Source organism: Myxocyprinus asiaticus, chromosome 3, assembly GCF_019703515.2.
Source record: "Myxocyprinus asiaticus isolate MX2 ecotype Aquarium Trade chromosome 3, UBuf_Myxa_2, whole genome shotgun sequence".
Lineage (NCBI taxonomy): Eukaryota > Metazoa > Chordata > Actinopteri > Cypriniformes > Catostomidae > Myxocyprinus > Myxocyprinus asiaticus.
The window spans coordinates 545,001-572,737 of NC_059346.1; positions in this window are offsets into that span (position 1 = coordinate 545,001).

The following is a 27,737-nucleotide window of genomic DNA, read 5'->3' on the forward strand; positions in this document are numbered from 1 at the left end:
GTTTATTTTTATTTCTTACAGTGGCTGTCAATACTGTCGGGTTTGGTTGAGGAAACTGCAGGACTCAAATGCAGAGTAGCGATTAGGAACCAACAGAAATCTGATTGGACAGGAACATGACAGAGACCTAACAGCGGACATAAACACAAGCAACATCCCACAATGAACCGGCACCAGACAGAGCACAAAGGACATTATAAAGGGAGAGAAATCAGGAGGCAGGTGAAACTAATAATCAAACGGGTAACAAGGGGTTATCACTGAAGACAAGACAGACACGAATGCACAAGGAAATGAGAAAATACAAACCCAAGTGCATTCACATAACACGAGACAAAACACACGTGTGTGACTTTACAAACCAAACCAACCGCAGTGGCTGAATCCAGACACAAGACATAAAACAGACAGACAGAAATTAAAACAGACTTTTCTCAAATGTGGGAAATAATCACTATAAAGTATGAGTAAGTATGTCCAAACATGGGGCAAATATATCATAATATGTTTTTCTCTGTGTCTTTCATATTATATACTATATTTCCCCGACTGCCGTTACTTGTTTTGACATTCTGTGGCACGAGCGCAGTGGAAATGAAACTCATGTTCTCATGCGTCTGATTCCTTTCATCATACTGACAGCTCAAACATCTAAATACTGACATCTTACTCTGTCAAACACAAGCAAAGAAAAACATCCATGTCATAGAAAAATATCAGCACACAGATTAAGTTTCAAATGTCCATGATTTAGATAATACCAAATAAACAGAGCTGAATGAGCTCCAGATGTCTGGACATGTTTAAACACGCCTGAACACAGAAATATACAAACATGTCCATGAGCGCAGATGGAGAGAGTTATGAAATAACACATCACAGCCAAAGGTGTTCTGTCTTAATGGTCAGATTCATAAACAGAACAAGTTATTTTAGTGTTAAGAAACAGTTACTTTTTCTTTGTGAGATGTAGAGGAGTTAAATCTGCTGTATATGTAGGCATATATGTACTAGTATAAATATTACAAAAAGTGTTCACACGCTTTCACACGACAGCACAAGACCTTGTGAATTTTTCTTATTCATCATTGCAAATTACTCAAAGGTAAAATATGGAGACATTTTACCAAATGAATTAAAAACAAGCTATAAATAATTCAGTACATTAGTAATGGCTCTGACACACCCCAAATTATCTCCAAACGAATAAACTGTTTTCCAAGGCTGATAATGACTTGATTGCCTGTTTGCAGTTGAGAAGTTACTCCTAATTTTAGAATAAATTCACTTGTTTATAGAAGCAAACCCACTTCCTAATGTGGAAACGTTTCACATCAAGGACTGTGGAACTTTATAAACAGCTCCAAGACCTGGTTTTTAAAAGGTACCAGAGAAATTAAAGATACATGTATATTTTTGTGCCATTGAAAGTAGCCTATTCATCTTTATAAATGTGAGCAAATGTGAGATAACTGTAAATCAGGGGCGATTGTAGAATTTCAATCTTGGGGGGGGCTCAGCCCCCAGTGACACTATAAATATGTGCACATTTACGTTTACACAACAATGATGTACTAAAAAGTTTTGCGTACAGACGCCAACATTGTCAAAACGATCCCCGTTCACATGGATCTGTGAAAACGACTAAAAACGCTGTATTATGCATGCCAGGCCAGTAGTTGGCGATGTCACTTTGTAAAGAAACACTACGCTGCCTGCGCACATAAGCATTCTTCCACAGAGCGGTGAATACAAACAATGAAGATGGCGAAAGCATCGAGCAATTTTGTCTGGATGGACGATGAGGATTCTTTATTACTACAAGTCTTGAGCAGCATAAACACAGTCCTGTCATCTCGCACGTTGTTTTGAAGTACTCGCACGCATGCCTATAGACTGAACACGTAATACGCGTGTGCAGGACGTCATCGTTTTCACAAATTCGCGTTTTTCTATGTTAACACGGAGACGATAACGGCATCGTTTTCAAAAACGTGCACTTTGAAACCCGTTTTCAAAAGTTTGCATTTTCAGGCCCCAAAACACCGTTGTCGTGTAAACGAACAGCCAAAGCGCATAAAAAGTTTTCCATTTTCAGTTGAAAATGTTGTCGTGTAAACGGCCCCTTAATGTATTCCACTCCGTTGCATTGATGGTGTTTTGTTTTTTTAAACTGTGTTTACATCACTCAAGCTAGCCAACTAATATTAATTCAGAATATTGTCGTTTTCTATAATGAACATTTATAAAGTTATAAAAATGTAGCATCTGGACCAATCAGACACACAATTATTCATTATTTAATGAATAATCCAACAGACGTCACAAGACCGTAAAAAGCAAAGGTCCAAGTAGGCCCAAGCAGACTCCGAGATGTCGACTCTCCCACTAATCATGAACTTTACTCCCCCTTTGCTGACATTAGTCCAGCAACTAGTGGACCTCAGAGACATTCCAGGTGGGGGAAGGTAGCCACATGCAAAGTAAAGGAATGTGGGAAGAAGTAACTCACTCCATTCCCCCATAGGAAAGACACATAAAGCCTATAAAACAGACTTTTCTTCATTAATTTATAGACACTGTTCTATAAATGAACATGCATATCCTCAGGACATTGTGTGTATGATTATTACTGTCTCGTATAGTGTCTTTTGTACTGTATACCGTTTTGTGCATGCTTTATGACAGAACCACTTGATAATGTAAGATTACTGGTATCATGCTTCCTATCAAATTAATCCTTGTGTGATGCCCTAAACACTGGAGTATAGCACCCCCTTATAGCATGCATTGTATGCTTGTTATATTAATCAGAGCATAAAGGGGCACAAACTGCTAGCTTACTCCAATCACGCAAATGAGTAAGCTTCCATACAAAGGAACTTTTCACGTTGGAAAATTGCACCTTTCTCATTGGTCAAGCCAAACTCAAGAGGAGTGGCCTCCCTCAGGAGTTAAAGGGCACTGTCGGAGTGACCTCCCTCTCTCTCTCTTCCCTTTTCTCTTTCTCCCTTCTGCTCATGGTTGCTGCTCGTGTGGGACCAGAAACACCCGGTCCGACCACGAGGTCACAGGCTGGCAGGCCTTAACACATCAAGCCATGTGTAACTTCCTCGACCATAACGGAGTCAAACTAACACCGCAAGTTCATCATTTCTTTATTCAACGTGGAAGAAATTGATTGCAACTTCAACACCATCGACTCAAGGAACCATCAAGACTTTCTCCTGAGACTGCATCCGGGCGCTCTCTCAACAGCCAAGGCAATGCAAGTATCGTACAATTAACTAACTAAACAGAGGTTTAGTATAAGCTGTGAACCCCTTTGTTAACAAAGGTGCTTTGAAGTAAGAAACTGATGGTTCTTTCAGATGGTTAAATGACTCTTTTCATAGCTTCTTTCCCCTGTTCTTTTCCTGTTTCATTCACTTTCACTTTTCCATCTCCCATATATGCGTGATTTGTGTGTATGTGTTTGTTTAGATTAGTTATGTGTTTGTGATTTAGTTAAATAAAGCTTTTGTGTACACTCTTGCGAGTTGATTCTGGTCCGCTTGTAAATCAACGTCAATTTAACGATCTGATCACAGCTACATGCTAAGAAAGAGTTATTTTTCTGCGGCCATGAAAAATATTCTTTCTGAGAGTTAATAGACGATCAATACTGAGTGTTCGCTGGACGAACAGATTAATTGATTGTAATGTTAATTCAGCTACATAAAGTTAATTCTATTAACTGATCCAAATATTTATAATTGATTATAACGAGTTATGATTAATTATTCATATTTCCATTTTAAAGATAATTTGACTGTGGTATATTTTGATAAATAATCTCATCCCTGTTTTTTAAAAGATGTCGCTTCAAAGCTGTACCTAAATATGTGTAATATTATTTTCAATAAGCCATGAGAATAATATTACTCCAATAAGAGAATTAATCATAATTCCCTTATTAAAGCTAATTGTGAAGTGAGCGGATACAACGAGACGTTGTATTACGATTTTAATGGTGGAGAATTGTATTCAGACAAATAATCTAGTTATTTGTTATTTATCTAATTTATAATGGTTGATGAATGCGACTAATTCCATTGTAAATTTCCTTACATAATTATGTAGAATAAGGATAGTTTAATATAATTCCTAGCTCACACATATTGTTTCCCTACATATAATGGTGGGAGAATGTGTGCAAAGATCTAAATTAGTTATTTGATGTAATTCGCTACAAAAATAACAGAACCCACTTGAAGAATATAGACAAACCATATATTATTGTAACTGTCTAGTTATTGGCAACACATTACATCTGTCCTAATCATTCCTTTTTGTTTTATATTTATTGCCAAAAATGGTAACACTTTTCAATAAGGTTGTATTTGTTAACATAAGTCAATGCATTCGGTATCATTAACTAACAATGAACTTGGTTAATATGTATATATGAAAATGAAAATGTTAGTTCATAATGCATTAACTAATGTTAACATATACAAATACTTTTTTAAATTAACAATTGTTGGTTCATGTTTACTAATGTAAACAGATGCAACCTTATTGTAAAGTGCTACAACTAAAATTATAGAGCATAAATCAATAATTTCGCAACTTCTACAGTTTAAAATTGTATCAAACATGACAAAAATGTATTTCTACAATAAATATCACATTAATTTAGTGGAGTGAATTAACTATATATGATGTTTATTTCTATCATTAACTCGTGACTCGAGTCTTTGGAATTCCATTCACCGATCCGTTCAAGGAAAACATTTGGTAAATCACACCTTAACCAGTATGTGGCAACAAATAAATGTCTTTTATGTGTTTTAAGTGAGTCATTAAAGCATAAAGTTGTTCACGACTAAAACAAGTCTAATCATACTTCATTAAAAATTCAGTGTTTAAGCATCATAAGCATTTTACCCACAAATGACAACAAAGCATAGCTATCATTTTGTGAACTGTTGTGCATGACTATACAAAAAGACAACAATTAAACTACTGTATATTTATTTTAAACTATAGTATAGTTTAACAAGTAAAAAAAGAAGTTTAATATTGATCTGTTTTTCACCCACACCTATCATATCACTTCTGAAGACATGGATTAAACCACTGGAGTCTTATTGATTACTTTTATGCTGCCTTTATATGCTTTTTTAACTTCAAAGTTCTGGTCACCATTCACTTGCATTGTATGGACCTACAGAGCTGAAATATTCTTCTAAAAATCTTCATTTGTGTTCTGCAGAAGAAAGAAAGTCATGAACATCTGGGATGGCATGAGGTTGAGTAAATGATGAGAGAATTTAAATTTTTGGGTGAACTGTTCCTTTAAGAAAATGGTCTGAATTGGTTCGTCCAAATCATTCAGACATTTCCCTGCCACACTGAATTGTTTGGAGAGGTTTCTCACTCAGTTAGGGGCAGGGCTCGACTTGAGGGGGGATGCGAGGAAGCATCTGAATGAAAGCCTGACCTGTTTCTGAAATCGTTGAAGGAGGAGCAAGATACTGTCCACCCGCTGTGGTGATGGTGATACCTTCATTGACCACGAGTCCAGAGTGATGCCTATAAACTTCACAGACTGACTCAGAGTTAGCAGACTTTTGCTGAAATTTACCGTGAGGCCCAGCTGGGTTGCTTTCTTCTGCTGCCAGCTCTTGAGACAGAGAGCAGGAGCCAGACGTCCAGGTACAGAAGCACCTGCACCCCCCTGGTTTGAATCGGAGACAGTGCTGCAGCCATACACCTGGTAAAGACCCAAGGGGATAGGGAAAGGCAGAATGGGAGGACACAAAACTGATAGATCTGATCCTGGAATGCAAAGTGGAGGAATTGCCTGTGTTGAGGAGCGATTAGGACATGATATTAAGCGTCCTTCAGATCTATCAGGGTGAACCACTGCTGCTGCCTGACTGCCTGAAGAACATCAGTTGTGTGCAGCAAATGAAATGGCAACACCTTGAGGAACTGTTTGAGGCCACAAAGATCGAGTATGGGCCATACACCCCCATATTTTTTGGGAATTATGTGTATATTGAATAAAACCCATTTAGCTGTGCTGACCATTTTACTGGTTCTATAACATCTTTTGCTAGGAGCACAACTATTTGTTGTGCTAGGGCAATTGAACTGCTGGGGTCTCTTACTGTGGTCATCTTGAACCCAATGAAAGCAGGGAACTGCTGTCGGAATTGCAGCTTGTACCCTTGAGATAGCGTTGATTTGACCCAAGGGTCTGAGGTGGTTGTTCTCCAGTAATTGAGCTGTTGATGTGAAAAGCATCCGGTGGCCAGCCCCAGACCTTCAGGTCCTGCGGCCCTGGACTTTAACTTCCCTGGGGGTGGGGGGGTCACTGGCCAGGTGCTCTACTCCTTGATGTCTGAAATAATTGTTGTCCCTGTGCCCAAGGGCACTGAATGTAAGTGCTGTGGCTGGCTCCTGTGAACAGCACCTGAGCATGTTAAAGGCTGAGAGCGAGTCAGATGCCCCCCCCCCCAGGGGGCTGTTGATATTGAAATTGAGACGATGAAACTCCTCTTAAGTCAGCCAACTGCTGCATGGTCTGGTTCATCTGTACGCTGCATTCTAGTGTTTGTTGTGCCGCTGGACCAAACAGTTGGTCTGGAACTACCGGGAAGTCACGAAGTGTCCGCCTACAAGATTCAGACAGTGGTAATTGTGTGAGCCAGACTTGATGGTGTGTCTGTGTAAGTGTTGACATAAGTCTAACAAGATATTGTCTTGACATGGATGTGAATGCCTTCAGTGAAGCATCACTTAGGTTTTGGGCTGAAGAATCACCCCCCTAGGACTGGAGAGAGTGAGATAGATAGCACTAACAAAATATGGGAGAGCAAGTTCCCAATACAACCCATGTGTGCTGCTGTGTTGTATGCCTGGATGAGAAGATCATCTGTAGTTCAGCATTGAGGTCATGGGCAGCAAGCAGTAGGTCTCAAGGCATCCTCTGGTGAGAGAACAAAAGAGGCAATAAGCAGGTAAACTTTTGGCATCTGTCCCAATCCATAAGAATCTGCCTCCTGCATTGGCCCTGCTCACGCTGGTAAGGTGTGTAAGAGACTTGGGATTCATCCAGCACTTCTGTAGCAACTCTATGTAGTCCATAGATGGAGGAACACTAAGAGCAGAAGGTTGCAAGGCTCTTCTGAAAAAGGCACTGGTGGGGGCTGCATCTAGTCTTAAACGTGCCAATTCAATACGGAGAGCTTGCTTTACTACGTACTGATCTGACTCTATTTCTTCAGCAGACCTGTGCATGGTGTCCTGGGAACCATCATGGGAGAGGTGAGAGTGAAGTTCAGATAAGACCTCCTCACAAAACTGGCTATGAGAGGCCGCCATCGATAAGACATCATCCTCTGAGATGGATGGTTCCACGGTGGGGTTTTCCACTGCAGATGCTAGTGCATCGCCTGGTTGCAGATTTAATATAAGAGAATTAATCTGAGCAAACTCCGAAGTCAGCACATCAAATTTCTTGGTTAAGGGGTCCTCCTTAAGTCTCTTGCTAGTGGAGGCACTCATTGCTTCCACCCTCCTGCGCTTATTCGCTGCTTTATGCGATAGGGGTAATGCTTCCATCAAGAATCCTTCTACTGAAGCTAACCTGGAAGCCCTATGCTCTCACGACATGGTGCTACAGTTCATGAAGGCCTCTTCTGTGAGGCCCAGTTTCAGGTGCTCTAAGCCTAAGCAGGAGGGACAGCAGTCATGTCCATCATCCTTCTTGAGAGTGGCCCTGCACACGGTGCAGTCGTGGATTAATTGTTCCATCCTGACACATACAGCACTTCCTGGAGTTTGAGCGAAAGCACTCTGGCTATCACTGTGATTCCTTAAACAAGCCTGAAATCAGGCTGTCGTATACAAATATATAATCTAAATAGCTAATGTAGTAATAGTATGAATGAATGAAATGAGTGAACATTTATTTATTTTTTTGCCATGCTTACTAATATGCTACTTACTCGACTATTTGTTAAGTCACACGAGCTTAACAACCATAGACTGCTACGCAGAGTGCAAACACTCTACATTAGTATTGTACAGCTGAATGATCAGATATGCTAGCAAACAGGCTATTAGCAAACATTGTATGGCTGTTCCATGGAGTGAAAACACTCTCACTAGCCACTACAGTACTATTCTGGAAGAACGAGAACGAACTCCGAATATATATAAACCACACTCACCAGCCAAGCCGTTGTTTCCCATATACCATCTCCAGAATACACACAGATGAATGTAGCATGGTTACTCACTTGGTTTCCCAGCTGTATCAAATCACTAACCATAAACTAGTTGTTTCCAATGAATTCAGCTTGCAATCCGCTGCAACAAAATGTTTGTTATAAGGCTTTGAAGAACGGAATCCAACGTTTTTTTTTTACATTTTTTTTTTTTTTTTAATCGACCTGCAATCCTCTGCATATTATGGCCATGTGTTCTAAGGGTCAATGAAGTGACGCTCATTTTTGTCTAAACTTATTAAATTAAAAATACATAATAATAATAATAATAATAATAATAATAATAAAATGCAATTCACACAAACCATTTACTTGAATACACCTCTTCTATAATGAGCATATTTTCAATTTTCAGTTTAAAGTCATAATGATATTTTTTCTTGGGCTTAAAGTAAAAAATGTCACGTGGTGTCCAGAGACAGTAAAAAAAAAAAAAAAGTCATAGTCTCATTAAAAGCTGAAATTCACGAAAAAATAAATGTTGGCATGACTAGTGCGGAATAATCTTTTACTGTTATTTAAAAAAAATAAGTAGTGAAACAATTGTGTTCTAAAATATAATTAATATTTAAAAATGCCAAATCAAAGTCATTGAGTGAAACCAACATGATGGTAGCCATCGTTGACCATAAAAACCATAAAACAGAGCGGACACCTTTAGACCCTCAAGACTGAGCATTAAGTTTGAAAAAACATCAGATATGCATTTTGACATTTTTAGGCACATGGTGTAACCCTGTGTGTATATATCTATCTCTCTCTCTCTCTCTCTCTCTCTCTCTCTCTATATATATATTGTTTTACCTTGAAACGTGTTTGAAAACATTTAGGAAATTAATGATTAAATTGTTTACAATCTCATGTATTCAAGTTGCAAAGAAAATATTATAATACTTTTTACTTGATGGTTACACCGCATGACAATTAAAAGTTTTTCAAAAATTTATGAAACCAAATTGGACACAAATATTACATTTCTGACAGTGAACTGCATTCGCTCCTACAACGTGAACCCCTGTGATGACTTCATGTAATGTCAACATTTTTTCTTATGACATTAGAATCAGGTAAACAGATAAACTGATAACTTATTATAGTTTATCTGATACCATCACTATTGATATTCTGACATCTATGTGTGTACTATGCACTTTTGTTTTCCATTATGTTTTCATACTGAATATGCCTCCTTGGTCAAGGATCAAAGGCTTAAAACAAAGTATAGCTTCAAAATGTGTAACCCTGTTAGACACGTTCAACTGTAACTGCTGCTACAGGTTTTTACAGAGTAAAAACTCTAGTAGAATCACTATCAAACAATCCAGACATTCCTGGGCTCTAGTCCACTGAGGAACGGCATTTGATCCAGCACTTTTCCAAATATTTGCACAGGATATTGACCTGTAGGCTCAGAATGAGACAGACAGGTCTGACTCAGCGAAAGTACCAATCAAAACCTTAATTTGAGCCAGGGTGGTAGTTCCCAGCCATATTTTCTGTTTCAGACGGGAGGCGGGACATTTTCCAAACAGTGAGAGCGAGGTAAATGTAAAATAATTTACCATGAACTTCACCAATTCAAGACATTGTCGTTTCACATAATTGAATAATTGCTTGCTTTTGTATTTAAAATAATCATGATTAGGTCAGTGATTAGGATATTGGCTTTATTATTGTTTTTATTCGTTCTTATATAAGCAGCTATCGACAATCTGCTTGAGGTCGTTTCCCGTCCCGTTTCCACTCTTCTCTCGTTTAATTTCTTGTCTTCCTCTCCACTCCTTATAAAAAGTTTGAATGCAGTTTTGTCTTTCTACTGTCACTCGACCTGCTTGTTGAATTGTTGTGACACTGAACTAGTCAAATCGAGCTGCACTTCAAATAGCATGATTCAGTAAATCTTCAATGCAGATTTTTTAGGTTATAGATGGTTGGAATAACGTGCACCTCTTGACTTGATGTCACGTAATATTGTAAGTTTTTATGACGTCATCTGAACTTTCCATACCTGAGCTGCAGCTATCCAGCTGTTAAATCTGACACCACGTGTGACATAATAGCCATTTCCGGGTCCAAACACTCCTTCAGATCCCAAAAGCAAACAGCAATGGCGAAACCTGTGAACCTTTTCAGAATCACTTCCTTCTTTAGTGAGGCACCATTGAGGGTTAAAAAGGGTCTAAATTCTTTCAACTCCAATAGAGTGGTTAGTGTAGCTGTTCTTCCAGGTGGTATAATCAAGGGTAGAGTCCAGGCATCCATGAAAAAGAAGATTTACGAGGTTAAGGTGAGTTAGAAGTTGGCAGTAAGCTAGCTAGTTGACATCTAAAGACGATATGCCATGTTCTGGCTGAGGTATTTATAAAAAAAATTAAAAAAAAGTACAGGACTGCTATAACTTTAGACATAAACGAAGATGAAAAAATAAACATGTACCAGCCAGGTTTTGGAGGGTTAGTGAAGTTAGGTTAGTTGACATATAATGATCTGCCTCCCCATGGCTAGCTACAGAAGTATCATTGGGCTAAAATAAACTCATCACTGGCAATGTATTTTAGAAGTGTTAGGGTGAGGGTTAAATTGTTTTCAATATAGGTGCATGTTGAGGGTCAGTCAGTGAGGTACAGCACCTGTGAGTGCACAATCGGCAGAGACAAGTGCCATCATATGGCAGCCTTGTTGATTTAGGTGAAGAAAAATGTGTCTTGCACCCACGTGGAATGCGTGTGAAAGAGGGCGAAGATGCTGAAAATAGACTAAATTGCAGCCAAAAGAGTGTCTGAGATGACACCATCTACAACACGAGGTTAGTAATTAATTTGCAGTTGATGCTGATTGTGACGAGGAGGAGGCGGGAACCGGCTGAATGGTCAAAATAATATTTAATGAAACAAAAAGACACACAACACAAACACACACATGGCAGCTGCATGTGCCTCTCTCTTGAACTGCCGCATCCTGCTGCACTTATCCCTCTCCTTGGCTGATTAATCAAATCAAATCAAAATCAAATTACTTTTTTTGTCACACAAGTGCAATAGTGTGTGAAATTCTTGGGTGCAGTTCCAAGCAACATAGCAGTCGTGAAAGTGATGAGACATATACCAATTTACAATAAACATCAGATTTACACAACACAATTTAAAATCTAATATACACATAATTGCACACAACACAATATACAAATAATAACATACAATATACAGTATACAATACACACAATATAGAATACACATTATACAATAAAAATAGTATATATAGTATATATAAAATATACAGTAGGTTGCATTGTACTGTATTGACAATCAGGCTGTCGGTTGATAGTAAGTTGTCAGTGCGTTGTTAAGAGAGAATATAATTTATGACAGTTCGGTGTGAGATAATAAGAGTAATAAAGTGCAGTGCTGATGTATTTGATCGTGAGAGATCAAGAATTCAAAAGTCTGATTGCTTGGGGGAAGAAGCTGCCATGAAGTCGGCTGGTGCGGGTCCTGATGCTGCGATACCGCCTGCCTGATGGTAGCAGTGAGAACAGCCCATGGCCCGGATGGCTGGAGTCTCTGATGATCCTCCGAGCTTTTTTCACACACCGCCTGGTATATATGTCCTGGAGGGAGGGAAGCTCACCTCCGATGATGTGTCTGGCAGTTCACACCACCCTTTGCAGTGCTTTGCGGTTGTGGGTGGTGCTATTGCCATACCAGGTGGAGATGCAGCCAGTCAGGATGCTCTCTACAGTGCAGGTGTAGAACCGTGTGAGAATGTGGCAGTTCATTCCAAACTTCCTCAGCCGTCTCAGGAAGAAGAGGCGCTGATGAGCCTTCTTCACAACAACTTCAGTGTGGATGGACCATGTGAGTTCCTCAGTGATGTGGACACCCAGGAACTTGAAGCTGCTGACTTTCTCCACTGGTGCTCCATTGATGGTGATGGGACTGTGTTCTCTGTCTCTTCTTCTGAAGTCCACCACTGGCTCCTTTGTCTTACTGATGTTGAGGGAGAGGTTGTGGTCCTGACACCAGTGTGTCAGAGTGTGCACCTCCTCTCTGTAGGCTGTTTCATCATTCTCAGTGATCAGACCTACCACCATCGTATCATCAGCAAACTTAATGATGGCATTGGAGCTGTGTGTTGCCACACAGTCATGTGTGTACAGGGAATACAGGAGTGGGCTGAGAGCACAGCCCTGTGGGGCTCCAGTGTTGAGGGTCAGTGATGAGGAGATGTTGCTGCCTATTCTAACCACCTGGCGTCTGCTTGACAGGAAGTCCAGGATCCAGCTGCACAGCGAGCAGTTTAAGCCCAGAGCCCAGAGTTTCACATAATGCTTGGAGGGCACTATGGTGTTGAATGCTGAGCCGTAGTCTACGAACAACATTCTCACATAAGTGTTATTTTTTTCCAGGTGGGAGAGAGCAGTGTGTATTGTAGATGCAATGGCATCATCAGTGGAGCGGTTGTTGCGGTAAGCAAACTGCAATGGGTCCAGTGATGGAGGCAGCACAGAGCAGATATAATCTCTGATTAGTCTCTCAAAGCATTTTCTGATGATGGGGGTTAGAGCAACAGGATGCCAGTCATTTAAGCAAGTGATTTTGGATTGCTTTGGAACAGGCACAATGGTGGACGTTTTAAAGCATGTGGGGACCACAGACAAGGAGAGGGGAAGGTTGAAAATGTCCGTAAAAACACCAGCCAGTTGGTTCGCACACGCTCTAATGATGCAGGCCGGAATGCCGTCTGGACCAGTGGCTTTGCGGATATTCACCCATTGGAAGGATCGGGTTACATCCGCTACAGAGATAGGGAGTGAACTAACCTCTGTAGCTTCGGACATGAGAGCTCTCTCCATGAGGGCGGTGTTATTTCCCTCTAAACGAGCATAAAAAGTATTTAGCTCATCCAGGAGAGAGGCAGCGGTGTTCACCGTGGAGTTTTTATTCCCTTTAAAGTCCGTGATGATATTAATTCCCTGCCACATGCTTCTAGAGTTGGTGGTGTTAAACTGTCCTTCAATCTTGTTCCTGTACTGGCGTTTTGCTACTCTGATAGTTTTGCGGAAGGCATAACTGGTTTCTTCATGCTCCTCCGCGTTCCCAGAATTAAAAGCAGAGGTACATGCATCAAGTGCCGCGCGAACATCGTTATTAATCCAAGGTTTCTGGTTGGGGTAGAGCTGTATTGTTTTGGTTGGAACAACATCCTCTACGCATGTTCTGATGAAACATATTACGCTATCAGCGTAAAGCTCGATGTCATCATCAGAGGCGGACCGGAACATCTCCCAGTCCACATGATCAAAACAGTCTTGTAGCATAGAGTCGGATTTGTCCGACCAGCACTGGATCGTTCTGAGGGTGGGTGCTTCCTGTTTCAGTTTCTGCCTGTAAGCGGGCAGAAGCAGAACGGAAGAGTGTTCCGATTTGCCAAATGGTGGGTGGGAGAGGGATTTGTAGCCATCCCAGAAGGGAGAGTAGCAATGGTCCAAAACCAGGTCCCCTCGTGTGTTGAAACTGATATGTTGGTGGTATTTTAGTGCGATTGATTTGAGATTGGCTTTGTTAACAATGAACGCGGCCTCAGGGTGCACAGTTTCCTGCTTGCTTATACTCCCATACAGTTCCTTGAGTGCCCGGTCTATGCCGGCTTGTGGCGAGATGTACACAGCTGTAGCCAGAATGGTTGACACAGAAGCATGAGAATTTTCAGATCAGGAGAGCAGAAAGACTTGATAGAATGTACGTTCTTCTGATCACACCAGGATTTGTTGATCATAAAACATTCACCACCACCTCTGCTTTTACCTGAGAGGTCTTTCGCTCTGTCCGCTCAGTGCACGGAGAACCCCGAGGGTTCGATGGCTGAGTCTGGAATCTCCGCAGACATCTAAGTTTCTGTTAGGCAGATAATGCAGCAGTCCCTCATCTCTCGTTTGAAAGAGATCCACGCTCTCAGCTCGCAGAGCTTGTTGTCCAGAGACTGAACTTTTGCCAGTAGAATACAGGGTAGTGGGGGTCAATTTGTGCGACGCCAGCTCTATTTTCCCTTTTCCTTCTGTGTTTCCGCGGCTGGGCTGCCCAGACAAAGGGCTCCGCTGCCATGTTTGTAAACAGCGGGTCTTCATTGAGGAATTTGAAGTCCAGTTTACGGTGTGCAATTGCAGAACCAATGTCCAAAAGTGTTTGTCTGTCGTAGACAATAAGGCAGACAACATCCAAGACAAAAAACATAAGAGGCTCATGCATTGCAAGCATTGGTTACTCTTTTCAAGGGTATTGCACAACCAATGCTCCCCTTCCCTTCATGTGTCATAAGCTTTGTTTGTCCTTTCAAGAATTTTGCACAATCAAATGCTTGCCAAATTCAGGGATTACATAAAGCATTGGTGGGTTACAGCATGAAGAATTTACATGTTTCTATTGATCATGGTATAAATATGGGTGGTGGGGGTTTACATCCTCCCATCCCCCCTGGAATCTACGCCCCTGCTTTCAAGGGTATTGCACAACCAATGCCCCCTTCCTTTCACGTGCCATATACATGGTTACTCTTGTCTAGGTTATTTCACAAGCATGTCACCCAATTCAGGGCTCATATACATCATAAGCTTTGGTTTCTCTTGTCAAGGGTATTGCACAACCAAATGCTCGTCCGAGTCAGGGCTCTAAAGCATCAATCATCACAAACGATGCTCCTCTCCCTCATTTTCCTCATAGCATCGTTATCCTTTCAAGGATATAGCACACGATGCTCCCCCAACCCCATCCCTACTCCCATCCCCCACTCAGCATGGCATATATATAAAAAATAAATGTAAAAAAATGTTCTAATAGCTCTGTTATCTTTTGCAGATCGTTTCCTGCCATCTTGAAGACCTGGTCGGTATTCCTTAATTTAGTTTCCCTCTCTTTTGGGGGTCCTAGTATTAAAAGTATTTTTTGGGGTAGGCTTCTTGCCCCTGCCATCATTTACCCAGACCGTCAGATGGGGGCTTACACCAAAGAGACTTTTCTTCATTATTATTTTATGTTCATCAATAAATTGTTATTCCCTTCATGCTATGCTGTTTCGAGTCTTTCTGGTAGAAATGAATAGAGCTAATAAAAGGCTGTTAAGTTGAGATAGTATTCTCACTTGAAACAATCTCAATTAATATTACTCACTTTATTACCCATTTTATAATATTATATCAGCTAGAATCTAAAGACCTGTCACCCAAGAAGACAAGGAATGGGCACTGGCATCGTTGTCATAACTTGGGCGTTTTACTGTTATGGGGTGGATTTTGAGTCCAGAAACGCCTCAGATACGACTTCTGTCTTTTGTATTTGATGTGCCCTCCATGTTACCAGAAACATCACAATTATATTACATTAAATCAGTGACAGTTCATCTAGGGTAAAGTCATCCCACACTCAATAATTTTGTACAATGTCAAAAGTTTCATAATTTCTCATAATTTGAACCAGGAGTGTCAAACTGGTGTAATGTGTAGTTAAAAACAAACATTACATAGTTTAGGCCCATGAAAAATTCGGTTTGACACATTATGTAAACTACACAGATATGTATGTAAACCCTTGCAAATCACAGACATCAAATTCAGACCTTATTGTAATGTGTTGTGTTGTCTGTATTGTGTTGTGATGTCTTAATTTGCAGCGCGTTTTCTAAATGCTGCGCATGTGTTGTTAAATTGATGAAGATGGTTTCTTATTAAGACTAAGTGGTATGTTTTTTTTTTGTTTTTTTTGTCAAGGCATGTGATAGGGAAACCTCCATGAGCCAAGAGCAAAGCAGCAAAACACGGAGCACACTGGTGTCATTATCCAGGAGAGGGGACTGTTCCTGTCTGACAGTGGCCTGCTCGGTGGATCTCCAGATGGGACAGTATCTGGTGATTGCATTGTTGAGGTGAAGTGTCCGTGGTCAGCCAGAACCAAGACTATAGGGAGTAGTGACTTTTTTTCTGGAGTTGGATGAAGTGACTGGTTCCCTGACACTAAAACAAGCTCCAGGGCAACCTACACCTGACCAGAGCTAACAGTTGTCACCTACTTGTATGGACTCCTCTTGACCTTGTCATCCTGCCAGTGCTCAAAGACCCAACATAGGCTGTTAACATTGACACTCTGGAAACATTTTGTAAATATTGTTTCCTACCAAACATTCAGTCAGAGTCATAAGTTAATATCTGCACTTTTAATTACCCTGAATTTGATAGTTATAATAAATGAAGTTTTGGCACTTCACACAATAACATGTTTTTTGACCAAAAAAAAAAAAAAAAAATTCTGGATATAAAGAAGAGTAAACATTTTTTTTTAATCTGGTATTACTTTTTTAATAATAGTTTTCTGCAAAACAAACAGGCATAAATCAGTCAAAAGAACAGGAAAATGGGAAGATGCCCACAAGGGGGCAAAGCACACCAGTATCTCCTTTAACAGGCATGAATCAGTGTTACTCAACAATGTTCAACACACATTGACAATCAGTTAATTCATTCAGTTTCGCGGAGAATGGGTATTTGTACATTTGTAAGACACACACATACTTTCAGTATCTTGTTGTTGTTTTTTCTAAACTGGTATGGGATATGGTCCAAAATGCAAAACAATTTCAGCCTCTGAATGGAACGCTCCACGTGTCTCTATGCACTGGAGATTAGTCTGTTATTGTTCACTTCCTCCTGTGTGAACTGTTCATTGATAAGGAAAGATGGGATGTTCAGCAAAACTCCCTCTGGCAAAATGTCCTGAATTGTGAAGCCCTTGTCTTCCATAACCATATCACCTGGTTGTAGATGTTGGAGAAGTAAAATATAGTAATAAAATAGTGCAGAAGTTAAAATATAGTAATATAATAGAATATAATACGGGGGTAAGAATAAATGGTAGCAAGTGTACAGTAATGATAAACTGTAATGTAGACAGGTTGTGCACTAATGTATATGCGTAATGACAACTGGTAAGAACAGGATGTAAACAGGTAGCAGGATGTAGACAGTAGTATCTACAGTTAGATCAAAAACTATAAAACCCATAGCCTATATCAGGGGTATCCGCAAAGGGCCAGTTTGACTTTTGCTAGTGGGTGCTAACGTTAGCTCCCACTGGTGCCAAACTTTGTTTTTCTTCATTTGTTTAAGAATTGTAACTTACCATATTAACTGCAACCATTTCCTCTTCTCTTTCTCATCACAAGGAAAGTGGTAGAATGACAATTGAATGTTTTTTTTTTTTACTCGGATCTATTCAGACAACAAAGGACACAGCACTGTGGCATGTTGAAAGTCAAGAGCCTCAGCCAACGGAGTAGAGGCTTGGACCCGGAAACAGTATTATCGGAAGGTTGATACGTCACGTCTTAACAAGCGGATAACTGCTTGGCATACCTTCACATCTGATGAACTGACGTCACTGTCCTCAAAGAATGTCTACAGGATTCCTTTTGGAATTTCTTTCATAATTTGTAACCAATTCAAAAGGATCTAATGGCATAAAATAATCTATGATCCTATTGGACATACTTCAAGTTACATTCTTACAGAATTTCTTGAGTTTTAAAGGCCTATTGGAAATTGTGTAATCTTTAACAGTAGAACTCTACTTGTATTGTATTGGAATAATGACCGTCTACTGGACATTTTAAGGAAGTCACATGTGGAAATATTTAGTATAAAAATACTGAGTGATTGTCTGTAAATTCCTTTTATATACAGGGAAATTTTATCCTATTCCCTACTGGAAGGTATGTGTTCTTATTGCGTTTTATTGAAATTCCCATTAAGATCCTTCAGGGTTGGTTCCAATTTATGGTATAAATTCAAGGAGGATTTTTGACTAGGGATGAATTCAGTTGTTTTCTGTATCACTTTAAAAAATACATTTAATTTTATCATCATAGAGTGGCAAATTGTCAGATAAATGTATTATGGTTAAAGCCCTATTCAGACAGGATTTGTTTTATATGGGGACCTGGGGTAATGTAACAATTACCAGAGATTCTCCACCATTTTAATCCTGTGTGAATCGATTCAGTGAATCTGCACTTTTCAGTGCAGAAACAAGTGTTTTCTTTTGGTCAGGAAAATTAGAAAAGTACACAAGCACATCATTTTGTGGTTTGAGCAGAGTGAATGGGGGAAATTGTGTTGATCTGAGGGACAAATAAAATGACAATGTCAAGTCCATATTTTTAATTCAAGAGTGTAATATAGGATTACAAGCTTGCTAATGTCACCAGTTCTGTTGTATTTAGCCAGATATTCCGATCAGTTTCTTCTAATAATCCCAGATACAGCATATTATCATGTTTAATATTTCCTGCATAATTAATCAGCACAGCTATACCTTCTCTGATTGGTCAGTTACGTGTGACGGCAGTGTGTAAATACTGTAGACACACCCATTTCTGTGATTTATATAGAAATCGCTTATCCCCATTCAAATCAACGGTAAACATTACATCCAGTAATAATTACTTGACAAACATATGTATGGGAATCTAATCCCTTCCGAATAGGGTTTAAGACAATATAACATGAAAAAAAGTTCAATTATTTATGTAACTCTATATGTGAGTGGTACTTTAATAGCCATAATGGTCTTTTCTCCTACTGCTTTAAATGTTAATGTAGACATTTGTCTTTCAGTTTTATGTCTCAGTAGCATGTTTTTGTGGGACTCTATAGTTGTATTGTTGTGGGTTGACTGGCTCCTGAAATCTGTCATCCTGAACTGTTAACAGTCGACAAATCAATGAGTGATCTATTAGCCACTAAATGAGTCTGATGAAACATTATCGTTAACACGTTTATTTAACAAGGTGACAAATTAGTTTTTAATGACTGTCTTTTCAAATTGGCAGTAAACATCCTCAGTTCTGAGGTTTGTTTGAGTTGTAATGTCACAGACATTAGCTACAGGAAATACAGTGATGACAAACCAATTAAACACAAAAGCCTGCTTATGTGATGTTAATCATGTTAATAACTGAACTTTGAGTCAAAGGAACTGTACACACCATGATAAACTGCGTAAAAACCATGTGTTATTAGTTCAGGTGAATGTTTTATTGATGTGTTGACTTTAGCTTGTAACACTTTGTGTCTGTTTGTTGATTCATGTTCTGTCTGGATTTGATGGTATTGGCTAAATCAGAATTTTGTGTCTGAATTATCCATTCTACAAATAAGTTTCCAACTATATGTAGTAGGCCTTATGGAGACAGAGACCTATGATGTGCAAAACAAACAAACTAAAAAGAGGCAGACTCATTTAAAAAAAAAAAAGAAAAATGACAGTAGACTCTTTTGAGTTGAGCAAGAACTGTTCCTCGACAGGTGCATGCTAAAAATTGATGGAAAGGCACGTCTTATGGAGGAAGTTAAATAACAGGTACATTGGGTGTCTTGTTCATCATATTTATTACATTTAAAAGCAACAGAATTTAAATTACTAAAGTTTACAGTAGTGATTCCCAACCATCCCCCAGGACGTATGTAAGCAGGTTCTAGAGGGGTATGTGAAATGAATGTATTTTGCTTTATTTAACCTGTTTAACCAGAAATAATAGGGTTACGTGCTGGGTAAAAATATTGATTCGAATAATCGCGATCTATCTCGACATCGATTCTTAAGTTCCCAAGATTGACTTTTACTCTATACGAAGTTGAGCAGCGAGATCCTTTCACTGCATGTTTAGAGTAAAAGTTTGGAGATCCACATGAGATCCAAAGGCGAGATCCACACAATCCATTTGTTATAAAATACAGTCTCCTGTTAATATCGTTTCTGTTCTTTTATAGTCAGTTATTGATCAAAAACAACAAAAAATAGTTTCTGCAATAAAGGTTGGGAAAACTGTTTTAAGCTACCAATCTACTACACTTTCACACAGTCTTACAGTCTTCTAAAGTCTCTTACATTGTCATAGTATCTTCTATAGTCTCTTATAATATCATAGTCTCCTACAGTCTCTGACACTGTCATAGTCTTCTACAATCTCTTACAGTGTCATAGTGTCTTCTATATTCTCTTATATTCCCATAGTCTCCTACAGTCTCTGACAGTGTCATAGTCTTCTATATTCTCTAATAGTATTCCACAGTCTCTTAAAGTGTCATACTGTCTCTTATAGTATCATAGTCTCCTACAGTCTCTGACGGTGTCATAGTCTTCTATAGTATCTTATAGTCTCATAGTCTCCTACAGTGTCATAGTATCTTCTATAGTCTCTTATATTCTCATAGTCTCCTACAGTCTCTTACAGTGTCATAGTATCTTCTATAGTCTCTTATAGTCTCATAGTCTCCTACAGTCTCTGACAGTGTCATAGTCTTCTATATTCTCTTATAGTATTCCACAGTCTCTTAAAGTGTCATACTGTCTCTTATAGTATCATAGTCTCCTATAGTCTCTGACGGTGTCATAGTCTTCTATAGTCTCTTATAGTCTCATAGTCTCCTACAGTCTCTTACAGTGTCATAGTATCTTCTATAGTCTCTTATAGTCTCATAGTCTCCTACAGTGTCATAGTATCTTCTATAGTCTCTTATAGTCTCATAGTCTCCTACAGTCTCTTACAGTGTCATAGTATCTTCTATAGTCTCTTATAGTCTCATAGTCTCTTACAGTCTCTTACAGTGTCATAGTATCTTCTATAGTCTCTTATAGTCTCATAGTCTCCTACAGTGTCATAGTATCTTCTATAGTCTCTTATATTCTCATAGTCTCCTACAGTCTCTTACAGTGTCATAGTATCTTCTATAGTCTCTTATAGTCTCATAGTCTCCTACAGTCTCTGACAGTGTCATAGTCTTCTATATTCTCTTATAGTATTCCACAGTCTCTTAAAGTGTCATACTGTCTCTTATAGTATCATAGTCTCCTATAGTCTCTGACGGTGTCATAGTCTTCTATAGTCTCTTATAGTCTCATAGTCTCCTACAGTCTCTTACAGTGTCATAGTATCTTCTATAGTCTCTTATAGTCTCATAGTCTCCTACAGTGTCATAGTATCTTCTATAGTCTCTTATAGTCTCATAGTCTCCTACAGTCTCTTACAGTGTCATAGTATCTTCTATAGTCTCTTATATTCTCATAGTCTCCTACAGTCTCTTACAGTGTCATAGTATCTTCTATAGTCTCTTATAGTCTCATAGTCTCTTACAGTCTCTTACAGTGTCATAGTATCTTCTATAGTCTCTTATAGTCTCATAGTCTCCTACAGTCTCTTACAGTGTCATAGTATCTTCTATAGTCTCTTATAGTCTCATAGTCTCCTACAGTGTCATAGTATCTTCTATAGTCTCTTATAGTCTCATAGTCTCCTATAGTCTCTGACAGTGTCATAGTCTTCTACAGTCTATTAACTGTCTCTTATAGTCTCATAGTCTCCTACAGTCTCTTACAGTCTCATAGTATCTTCTATAGTCTCTTATAGTCTCATAGTCTCCTACAGTCTCTGACAGTGTCATAGTCTTCTACAGTCTATTAACTGTCTCTTATAGTCTCATAGTCTCCTACAGTCTCTGACAGTGTCATAGTCTTCTATATTCTCTTATAGTATTCCACAGTCTCTTAAAGTGTCATACTGTCTCTTATAGTATCATAGTCTCCTATAGTCTCTGACGGTGTCATAGTCTTCTATAGTCTCTTATATTCTCATAGTCTCCTACAGTCTCTTACAGTGTCATAGTATCTTCTATAGTCTCTTATATTCTCATAGTCTCCTACAGTCTCTTACAGTGTCATAGTATCTTCTATAGTCTCTTATATTCTCATAGTCTCCTACAGTCTCCTACAGTGTCATAGTATCTTCTATAGTCTCTTATAGTCTCATAGTCTCCTACAGTCTCCTACAGTGTCATAGTATCTTCTATAGTCTCTTATAGTCTCATAGTCTCCTACAGTGTCATAGTATCTTCTATAGTCTCTTATAGTCTCATAGTCTCCTACAGTGTCATAGTATCTTCTATAGTCTCTTATAGTCTCATAGTCTCCTACAGTCTCTTACAGTGTCATAGTATCTTCTATAGTCTCTTATATTCTCATAGTCTCCTACAGTCTCTTACAGTGTCATAGTATCTTCTATAGTCTCTTATATTCTCATAGTCTCCTACAGTCTCCTACAGTGTCATAGTATCATCTATAGTCTCTTATAGTCTCATAGTCTCCTACAGTGTCATAGTATCTTCTATAGTCTCTTATAGTCTCATAGTCTCCTACAGTCTCTTACAGTGCCATAGTATCTTCTATAGTCTCTTATAGTCTCATAGTCTCCTACAGTGTCATAGTATCTTCTATAGTCTCTTATGGTCTCATAGTCTCCTACAGTCTCTTACAGTGTCATAGTATCTTCTATAGTCTCTTATAGTCTCATAGTCTCCTATAGTCTCTGACAGTGTCATAGTCTTCTACAGTCTATTAACTGTCTCTTATAGTCTCATAGTCTCCTACAGTCTCTTACAGTCTCATAGTATCTTCTATAGTCTCTTATAGTCTCATAGTCTCCTACAGTCTCTGACAGTGTCATAGTCTTCTACAGTCTATTAACTGTCTCTTATAGTCTCATAGTCTCCTACAGTCTCTGACAGTGTCATAGTCTTCTATATTCTCTTATAGTATTCCACAGTCTCTTAAAGTGTCATACTGTCTCTTATAGTATCATAGTCTCCTACAGTCTCTTACAGTGTCATAGTATCTTCTATAGTCTCTTATATTCTCATAGTCTCCTACAGTGTCATAGTATCTTCTATAGTCTCTTATAGTCTCCTACAGTCTCTTACAGTGTCATAGTATCTTCTATAGTCTCTTATAGTCTCATAGTCTCCTACAGTCTCTGACAGTGTCATAGTCTTCTACAGTCTATTAACTGTCTCTTATAGTCTCATAGTCTCCTACAGTCTCAGACAGTGTCATAGTCTTCTATAGTCTCTTATAGTATTCCACATTCTCTTACAGTGTCATACTGTCTCTTATAGTATCATAGTCTCCTACAGTCTCAGACGGTGTCATAGTCTTCTATAGTCTCTTATAGTATTCCACAGTCTCTTAGTGTCATACTGTCTCTTATAATCTCATAGTCTCCTACAGTCTCTTACAGTGTCATACTCTCTCTTATAGTATCATAGTCTCCTACAGTCTCTGACAGTGTCATAGTCTTCTATAGTCTCTTATAGTATTCCACAGTCTCTTAAAGTGTCATACTCTCTCTTATATTATCATAGTCTCCTACAGTCTCTGACAGTGTCATAGTCTTCTATAGTCTCTTATAGTATTCCACAGTCTCTTAAAGTGTCATACTCTCTCTTATAGTATCATAGTCTCCTACAGTCTCTGACGGTGTTATAGTCTTCTATAGTCTCTTATAGTCTCATAGTCTCCTACAGTGTCATAGTATCTTCTATAGTCTCTTATAGTCTCATAGTCTCATACAGTCTCTGACAGTGTCATAGTCTTCTACAGTCTCTTATAGTCTTCTACAGTCTCTTAACTGTCTCTTATAGTCTCATAGTCTCCTACAGTCTCTGACAGTGTCATAGTCTTCTATAGTCTCTTATAGTCTCATAGTCTCCTACAGTGTCATAGTATCTTCTATAGTCTCTTACATTTTCATAGTCTTCTATAGTCTCTTACAGTCTCATAGTCTTCTATAGCGTCTTATAGTCCTCTACAGTCTCTGACAGTGTCATACTGTCTCTTAGTCTCTGATGGTGTCATAGTGTCTTCTATAGTCTCTTATAGTTTCATAGCCTTCTGCAGTCTCTTACAGTGTCATACTGTCTCTTATTGTCTCTTACAGTCTCATTCAGTTTCTACATTATCATACTATCTCCTATAACCTTATACAGTACATTGATTGTTCCCAGGGGAACACTGATCATGCCACTAATTAGCGTGCCTAGCAGCACCTGGTTCTCCACTAATTCACTCCCTTCTTAAACCCTTCGTGTTCTCAGTATCTTTGCTAGATTGTTGTTTGATGTGAAGTAACTTACCTCACTCTCTCTGCCTAGTTGGCCCTGTCTCGTGTATCTGTTTGGTTGCCTGTCTCTGCCCGTGTGTTGGGAATGTGGTCGCCTTCCAGTTTGCTGCGTGTCAGCTGATCTTCAACAGAGGATATCTCATCTCTGCCCGTGTGTCAGGAGAAAGATTGCCCTACTCTGCTGGGTGTTATTCTGCTCCTCACTAAGCTTCAACATGAATCTGAAAGTCTGGAAAATTGTTTTGGTGCCTCTTTGTGTTGGTACAACAAGGTGCCACTCATTTGCCGACCGCAGGCTTCAGGTGGGAACGTAGCTCTGCAGGAATGATTTTAGGTATACTGGAGCAGACCCAGTGACTGTTCTGTAAGCCACCATCAGAGCCTTGAATTGAATATGTGCATCAACCGGCAGCCAGTGAAGAGAGACAAGGAGTGGTGTAACATGCGCTCTCTTGGGTTCGTTGAAGACCAGACATGCTGCTGCATTCTGGTTCATTTGCAGAGGTCTAATTACGCATACAGGAAGGCTGGCTAAGAGAGCATTACAGTAGTCCAGTCTAGATATCACAAGTGACTGAACAACGAGTTGTGTGGCATGTTCAGAGAGGAAGGGTCTTATTTTCCTGATGTTGTAGAGTGCAAATCTTTCTTATGATCGTGCTGTTTTTGAGATGTGGTCGGTGAAACTGAGTTGTTTGTCGATGGTTACCCTTACCGTTTTGGAAGGTGTTACTGTAGTTGAACCCAGCTGAATGGTGATGTTGTGTTCAACAGCAGGGTTGGCTGGAAAGACGAGCAACTCAGTTTTTGCTAGGCTGAGTTGCCGGTGGTGTTACATTTACATTGTGTTTCACCACGTCAACTCTGATTCTGCTTTAACTTTTCCACTGACTTTTTTCACAACATTCTCCGTTTTACAGCATCAACAGATCAGTGTAACGCGCCTTTTGAATGTCTGTTGGAAGGTAAAAGTTTTGCAAAAATCGAGAACTTGAAGATTTGGATTTGAGAACTTGAACAATATATATGTGTACATGTAAGACAATACACATTATGTGAGTAAAGTTTTCTTTGACTCATTCTGTGTAATGTGTGTATAAAAACGAGATCCATGTGACATGATCCTTTTTCTTTTCATAAGGTCTCTTCTAATATACTTTGTTGTTTATAGTCAGTTGTTGATCAAAAAGAAAAAAAGAAACATTAGTTCTAATCACACATTACACGGATGAGGTAAAAACAACTGTGGAACTTCTCTCTCGTTAATGTGCGCCCAACTGTAAACCATTTTAGCGCTTATAAGGGTACAAAAGGGCTAAAAGTGTAAAAGGCCCCTTTGATTTTATTTTCTCCCAAAACACTAAATAGCAACAACAACTAACACAGTACTTTCCTAAACACCTGTTTTTTAACACATATTTACATTCACATAAATTATGTTGCTCCATCAATATTCAATAAAAATAAATATTTGTATTTAACATTGACACATTCTGTGACCAGAAAAAAGTAATATTTCCTTATGTTGTGCCTTTAATTGTGCCCCATTGTACCCTACTTATCAATGTAAATATTTGTAAATCAAATGATGTATATAAACAAACATATATATATATATATATATATATTTAAAGGGGCAGTCATACATTAGGAAGTATTTCAGCTTCAACAAACACTAAATATTGAAACATTTAACAAATAGGTTCAGCAGCATCTACACAGGGGTTTGGTAAAACATGGGCAAAGACCTGCTTCAAAAACCTAATGTACTTTTTACAGAGTACTTTTGATATAGTAGCACTTAAATGCCATTCGTGGAATTCTATTTTCATTATTAGGTTTCAGTTACATTTTTAAGAAGCTCAAATGTGATTTAAATAATAAAAACCAAAATATGAAATAAAACATACACACACATATTATAGCATATGAAATCATATATATGAATACTTTATATATGTGAAGATGATGGCCCTCTTTGCAGTTTGCTTAATATCTTTTTCAGTTGCATTGTGCTTCCATGTCATATAACGTTTGGCAAGTAAAGGCTAAAATTTACTAGCCAATGGCAATTCTTTCTCCAATGTGTCCGTAGAGGGTTGGAAGTATTTGAGCAAACACATTTAACTCTGTTGGCATTGAAAATCTTTAATGGATTCTTGAAATGGCCTTAAAGTGTTTGCTGAACAATAAACCCATTACTACAAATAGATCTGCTCATAAACTCAGTTTTCATTATTTTAACTCTAAAGGCTTTATGGCTTTTTTTCATGTGTCAATTGTACATTAGACAATTCACATCTGACAAATTTGTGGACAGATTTGTCCTCAAAAGTGAGCTTAATGTGTCCAAATAGACATTTGGTGATGTTCTCAATAGGACAATAAATTTATAAAGTTTGGGTAAGTCTACTTTGAATTAGCCAAAAAATAAATAAATCAACAAATAAAAAAGCCCAGAAGTGTATGTCCTCAATTAGCTAAGTGTGTGTGTGTGTGTGTGTGTGTGTGTGTGTGCGTGCACGTGAGTGTGTGTGTGTGTGTGTGTGTGTGTGTGTGCGCGTGCCTGAGTGTGTGTGTGTGTGTGTGTGTGCGCGTGAGTGTGTGTGTGTGTGTGTGTGTGTGTGTGCGCGTGCGTGAGTGTGTGTGTGTGTGTGTGTGTGTGTGTGTGTGTGCGCGTACGTGAGTGTGTGTGTGTGTGTGTGTGTGTGCGCGCGTGTGAGTGTGTGTGCGTGCGTGCGTGCGCGTGTGAGTGTGGGTTTGGTAAGTGTGAGTGTGTGTGTGTGTGTGTGTACATGTTTATATTACATTGTGGGCACCAAATGTCCCCACAAGGATTGTAAAACCTGAGATCACCTACATTGTGGGGCCCAGCCAGCCCCCACGAGGGAAATGGCTTATTAAACATACTAAACGATGTTTTTTTGAAAATGTAAAAATGCAAAAAGGATTCTGTGAGGGTTAGGTTTAGGGGATAGCAATTCTCATTAGATCTGTACAAAATCCATAAAATGCATGGAAGTCTATGGAGAGTCCCCACAATGATATAAAAACAAGTTTGTGTGTGTGTCATCTGGTAGTAAGCTTTAAGTTGTCAGTGATTTATAAATAGGTCATGTGGCATTCTGAGCATTGCAGCAGAATTCATTTATAGCCATTCTTTACTATATCATTTATAGACGCACATCCTACAGATGTGTAGGAATAGTCATGTTTACACATTACATAGACATTACATGCATCACGTTAACAAGCATAAAACTAGGAGTTCTTTCACATCCATTTTCATGTTTCAATTTTCAACATATGGTTTTGAGAATTAATATATTAATGCAGAAGCTTTACATTCAGGTTTAAGAATTTTTTTTCAAGTAAAATTCTCCAATTTATGAGGAAACAATACTCCATATGAGATGTTGTGTCAATGAGTCATATTTTTATATATGTTATTTTACTTTCTTA